The sequence below is a fragment of the Grammomys surdaster genome, unplaced genomic scaffold (assembly GCF_004785775.1).
Source record: "Grammomys surdaster isolate TR1022 unplaced genomic scaffold, NIH_TR_1.0 531, whole genome shotgun sequence".
NCBI classification, from domain to species: Eukaryota; Metazoa; Chordata; class Mammalia; order Rodentia; family Muridae; genus Grammomys; species Grammomys surdaster.
The window spans coordinates 766772-773956 of record NW_021604950.1 but is presented as its reverse complement, the minus strand read 5'-3'; positions in this window follow the sequence as shown (position 1 = coordinate 773956).

Genomic DNA, 7185 nt, shown 5'->3' with positions numbered 1-7185 from the left:
CTTTCTTTCTTTCTTTCTTTCTTTCTTTCTTTCTTTCTTTCTTTCTTTTTTCTCCTTTGTTTCTATCTTTTTAGGATTGTCTTTTCTTACTTCTTTTAAAAACTGTTATTCATTTTTTTTCTGAATTTCACATCATGCACCCTTTGTATATTTCCTCCATCCTTTCAAACACCCCATCCCCCCAAAAATAAAATTAGATAGAATTTTTAAATGTCTTGTTGTAGAAGCTGTACTGTGTTACAGTGCTTCCCAGGCGAAGTGCAGGACATGCTCTCATGATTGCTTCAGCGAGTGAGAGACAGTATCCATTCCCCTGAATTTGTTGGTGATTGATGAGTGGGGCCACCTCATCAGAGTGCCTCAGGTGACACTTCAGACCAGGGACATTTGAAAATTCTTAGAGGATAACATGGCCTTGGAACATCAAATAGACCCCATCTGCCATAGACCACTGCCCCAGACATGACCTCCAGAAGCAACATGGTCCCAGATGTGCCTATGGCCTTAGATGGCATCCCAGGTCACTCAGAACAGTATTTAACCATTCAGGAGCATGCTTCTCAGAGATGAACATGATCTCCTGCAGCAGCCCTGAATATAAACATCAGTTTTGGCTTTGGTGGTAACTCAGACCACAGATATCAACACAGATCTCAGCTGCAGCAAGACCATGGACCCAGACAATGTCCTTGGTGGCAGCCAGGACCACACCATGACCTCCTCACATCTGTCTCTTCCTCACTGCTTTGCATTTCCAGTTCCATTTCTCCACAGTGCATGGAATGCTCAGCTTAGATTTCTCTTCCATCTCTCCATGTGTACCCCATCATTCCCATCCCCCATCACACATTCTTCCATCTCAGTGGCACCCACAGATGGTGCTCAGTTGTCTTTCTCCAGCCTTCCCAGAGCAGCATTGCCAGGGTACTTGCTTAAGTCAGGTTTTCACTTTTACAATTGTGTCCTAGCATCTTTATTTTGAATATCATGCAGTGATATAATATTATTATGGTATTGGCTATATTTAATATATAATACTTTAACATTATATATCATTGTTATAGTATATATATATATATATATATATATATATATATATATATGTTACTTAAGATCAACACACACCCACACCCACTCTCTCACACACAGTAAGCACCCACTCTAACTTTCTGCCAGGCTAAAGTCATTTGATATGGATATGAGTAATTAAACCAGGCTGGATAGAGGGTCTGCAAGTAAAGTTAAAATGTAGTAATTTCATAAAGAGTCACCATACTTTTAATACCTTTTCAGAGACAGACTATAATGGCTATTGTCAGAATCAACATAGTCGTAGTTGCAGGATACCATGACATTTGTAGGCTATACATGATATAAAACATTAACATCAAAGACCAATCATCCTGAAAGCTTTCATGCTTCCTTGTCTACTAAGGGCACAGAGACTTGAATGATTCATTGTTTGAAGGAGTGTGTCAGGCTTTTACCACCTGGAAGGCACATTGTGCTTCAGGACCCATGGACTCTACCCTGAAAAGCCTATAATAAAGGTTCTTCAAGGAAGCTAGGCCAGGAAAACTTCATGATTCCTGCAAAACACACACACACACACACACACACAAACACTCACACACAATCACACACAATAATATAAATATATTTAGGTCATGCTAAATATATTTATCTCTAACATTTGTCACTTCCTTACGATGGAAATTTTCAAAGCATTTTTTTTGTGTGTGGGGGTCTTTGAAACCTCTGGTAAATTATTGTAGAGATTCTTTTCTTTCTGATATTTTGTTCCACTTACTGAAAATACATTGTTTTTCTTGTTAGGTATACGCTGATTACAGCTCAACATCATTCTATTCATCTCAGTTCCTCTGAATCTCCTACCCTATACAGACCCACTTCAATTCTTTCTCTTATTAGAAAGAACAGCCTTCAAAGAGGTAATAACAAAATATGAGAAAACAATATGTCATATGATAAAACAAAAAACATCATCCTTCTAGTTTGAGCCTGTGCCCTGAGCCGACCTTGGGAGCTGGTTCCAAAACCAGTCCCACAACACCAAGAGGAAATTCAACTTCCAGGGGCTCTAACATGCCCAGGATCACAGGAGAGGCCACAACATCTGCACCAACACCTGCAGTAACTGGGTCCCCCAGGATCCATGGATGCAAGACACACCACAGCCAGTGGCATGCATTCCTTCTGGTCTGAACCTGCACCTGAAGCAGACCTGGAGTGCTGGCTCTGCACCCACTCTTAAAACACCCAGAGGGAGTCCAACTTCCAGATGCTCTGAAATGCCCAGGATCTCCGGTTCACAGGATCACAGAGGAAACTCAACTCCCAGTAGATTGAACACACCCAGGAACACTGGAGCTTTGACACACTCAAGAACACAGTTGAGGCCACAACATCTTTTCCAACACCCATCTTAACTGGGAGCCCCACAGAAACCAGAGAAACAAAAAACATTGCCCAGCCAGAGGCATGAGTTTTTTCTAGCTTGCATCTATGTCCATAACAAACCCAGTGCACTGGCTCCCCACACACCCCTGCAATACCCAGAGAAAGCTTTATTCCAAGGCGCTCTGGTACAACGGGATCTCAGGAGTTTGGTTACACCAGGATTTCAGGATCCTAGAGCCAGATTGACTTCCAAGAGCTCTGACACACACACAGGATCACAGAATCACAAGATCACAGAGACAGCTGATCTCTGAGGAGTTTTGACACAATCAGGATCATAGGAGGGACAGGCTCCTGTCAGAGAAAGCAAGGACAGGTAGCACTAGAGATAACCAGATGCTGAGAGGCAAGCACACAAACATAAGCAACAGACACCAAGGCTATTTGGTGTAATGAGAACCCAGTTTTCACACCATAGCAAGTCCCCATCACACTGAAAAATCAAGATTAGAATTTAAAATCACTTCTCATGATGATGATACAAGACTTTAAGAAGAACATAAATAACTCCCTTAAAGAAATATAGGAGAACACAGGTAAACAGGTAGAAGCCCTTAAAAAGGAAACACACACAAAAAAAAAACCTTAAAGAATTACAGGAAAACAGAAAAACAGGTGAAGGAATTGAAAAACATCCAGGATATAAAAACGGAAATAGAAAAAATACAAAAATCACAAAGAGAGGCAACCCTGGAGATAGAAATCTGGAGTAATAGATGCAAGCATCACCAATGGAACACAAGAGATAGAAGAGAAAATTTTAGATGTAGAAGATATCATCAAAAATATTGACATAAGAGTCAAAGAAAATGAAAAATGCAAAAGCTCCTAACCCAAAACATCTAGGAAATCCAGGACACAATGAGAAGACCGAACCTAAGAATGATTGATATAGGAGAAAGCAAAGATACACAAACTAAAGTGCCAGCAATTATCTTCAACAAGATTATAGAGGAAAACTTCCCTAACCTAAAGAAAGAGATGTCCATGAACGTACAAGAAGCCTACAGAACTCCAAATAGACTGGACCAGAAAAGAAATTCCTCCTGTCACATAATAATCAAAATACCAAATTCATAAAACAAAGAAAGAATATTAAAAGCAGTAGAGGGGGAAAAAAGCAGTAGAGGGAAAATGTCAAGTAACATATAAAGACAGACCTATCAGAATTACACCAGACTTCTCACCAGGGACTCTAAAAGACAGAAGATCCTATACAGATATCATACGGACCCTAAGAGGACACAAATGTCAGCCCAGGCTACTATACCAAGCAAAACTCTCAATTACCATAAATGGAGAAACCAAGATATCCCATGACAAAAGCAAATTTACACAATATCTTTCCACAAATCCAGCCCTACAAAGGATAACAAATGGAAAACTCCAACACAAAGAGGGAAACTACAGCCTAGAAAGAGCAAGAAAATAATCTTCTTTCAACAAAACCAAAAAAAGATAGCCACACAAACATAATTGCACCTCTAACAACAAAAGTAATAGGAAGCAACAATCACTTTTCCTCAGTATTTCTTAACATCAATGGATTCAATTCCCTAAGAAAAAGACATAGACTGACTGGCTAAATATGTAAACAGGACTCAGCATTTTGCTGCATACAGGAAATGCACCTCAGTGACAAAGATAGATACTATCTCAGTGTAAAAGGCCGGAAAACTATTTTTCAAGCAAATGATTCCAAGAAACAAGCTGTAGTAGCCATTCTAATATCAAATAATAATAATAAATAAGAAAGGACACTTTATACTAATCAAAGGGAAAAAATCTATTAAGATGAAGTCACAATTCTGAACATCTATGCTCCAAATGCAAGGGCACCCACATTCATAAAAGAATCTTTACTAAAGCTCAAAGCTCACATTGTACCTCACACAATAATAGTGGGAGACTTCAACACTCCACTCTCAAAATGGACAGATCTTGCAAACAGAAAGTAGACATAAACACAATGAAACTAAGAGAAGTTCTAAACCAAGTTTATTTAACAGATATCTACAAAATATACTGACCTAAAACAAAAGAATCTACCTTCTTCTCAGCACCTCATGATACCTTTTCCAAAACTGACCATACAATTGGTCACAAAACAGGGCCAACAGATACAAAAAGATTGAAATTATTTTATGCTTCCTATCAGATCACCATGGACTAAGACTGGTCTTCAATATGACAAAAACAACAGAAAGTGCACATACACATGGAAGCTAAACAATGCCCTACTCAAAGATAACTTGGTCAAGGAAGAAATAAGAAAAGAAGTTATAGACTTTTAAGAATTTAATGAAATTAAAGGCACATCATACCAAAACTTGTGGGACACAATGAAGGCAGTGTTAAAAGGAAAATTCATCGCTCTAAGTGCCTACAAAAAGAATCTGGAGAGAACATACACCAACAGCTTGACAACACACCTGAAAACTCTAGAACAAAAGGAAGGGAATACACCCAAGACGAGTAGACTTCAGAATATAATCAAATTCAGGGCTGAAATGAACCAAGTAGAAACAATAAGAACTACACAAAGAATCAAGTTAACCAGCAGCTGGTTCTTTCAGAAAATCAACAAGATAGATAAACCCTTAGCCAGACTAACCAGAGGGCACAGAGACAGTATCCAAATTAACAAAATCAGAAATGAAAAGGAAAACATAACAACAGAAAAGGGAGAAAATTAAATAAATACCCAGATCCAACTATAAAAGCCTAAACTCCAGAAAACTGGAAAGTCTGCATGAAATGGACAGTTTTCTAGACAGATCCCAGGTACTAAAGTTAAATCAGGATCAGATAAACCATCTAAACAGTCCCATAACCCCTAAAGAAAGAGCAGCAGTCATTAAAAGTCTCCCAACAACAACAACAAACAAACAAAACCAAACAAACAAAACAAAAACCCAGGACCAGATGATTTTCCTGCAGAATTCTATCAGACCTTCCAAGAAGACCTAATAGCAATACTTTTCAAAATATTCCAGAAAATATAAACAGAAGGAACACACCTAATTTGTTCCATGAAGCCATAATTTTACTTATACCTAAGCCACACAAAGACCCAACAAAGATTCAGAACTTTAGACCAATTTCCCTTATGAATTTTGATGCAAAAATACTCACAAACTGAAATCCAAGAACACATCAAAAATATTATCCATCATGATCAAGTAGGGTTCATTCTAGGGATGCAGGGGTGGTTAAATATATGGAAACCCATCGATGTAATCCAATATATAATGAAACTCAAGGAAAAAGACCACATGATTATCTCATTAGATGCTGAGAAAGTATTTGACTAAATTCAACACCACATCATGGTAAAAGACGGAAAGATCAGGAATTCAAGGCCCATACTTAAACATAATAAAAGCAATATACAGCAAACCAGTAGTCAACATCAAATTAGATGGAGAGAAACTTGAAGCAATTCCATTAAAATCAGAGATTAGACAAGGCTGCCTGCTCTATCCCTACCTATTCAATATAACACTCGAAGTGCTAACCAGATTAATTAGACAACAAAAGGAGGTCAAAAGGATAAAAATTAGAAAGGAAGAAATCAAAATATCACTATTTGCAGATAATATGACAGTATACTTAAGTGATCCCAAAAATCCCACCAAAGAACTCCTAAACCTGATAAACAAGTTCAGCAAAGTTACCGGATATAAAATTAACTCAAACAAATCATTAGCCTTCCTCTACTCAAAAGATAAACAGGATGAGAAAGAAATTATGGAAATCACACACTTCACCAATAGTCACAAATAATATAAAATACTTTGGTATGAATCTAACCAAGCAAGTTAAATATCTGTATGACAAGAACTTCAAGTCTCTGAAGAAAGAAATCAAAGCAGATCTCAGAAGATGGAAAGATCTTTCAGCCTCATGGATTGGCAGGATTAATATAGTAAAAATGACCATCTTGCTGAAAGCAATTTACAGATTCATTGCAATCTCCACCAAAATTCCAACAAAATTCTTCATAGAGTTAGAAAGGGCAATTTGCACATTCACTTGTAATAACAATTCTCAAGACATCGAAAATGATTGTCAACCATAAAAAAAGTTCTAGGGACAACACCATCCCTGATCTCAAGCTGTATTACAGAGCAATACTGATAAAAACTGTACGGTATTGGTACAGAGACAGGCACGTTGAACAATGGAGTGGAATTTAAGACCCAGAAATGAATCCACATACTTATGGTCACTTGATCTGTGACAAAGGAGCAAAAACCATCCAGTGGAAAAAACGAACATTTTCAACAAATGATGCTGATTCAACTGGAGGTCAGCATGTAGACGAATGTAAATTGACCTATTCTTACCTCCTTGTACAAAGCTCAAGTCCAAGTGGGTAAAGGATTGCCACATAAAACCAGATACATTGAAAGTAATAGAAGAAAAATTGTGGAAGATCCTCAAACACATGGGGACAGGGGAAATTTCCTGAACAGAACACAAATGGCTTATGCTCTGAGATCAAGAATTGACAAATGGGACCTCATAAAATTGCAAAGCTTCTGTAAGGCAAAGGATACTGGACAAAACAGCAACTAATAGATTAGGGAAAGATCTTTACTAATCCTACATCCAATACATGGCTAATATCCAATATATACAAAGAACTCAAGAAGTTAGACTCCAGAGAATCAAACAACCCTATTAAAAATGGGGTTGAAC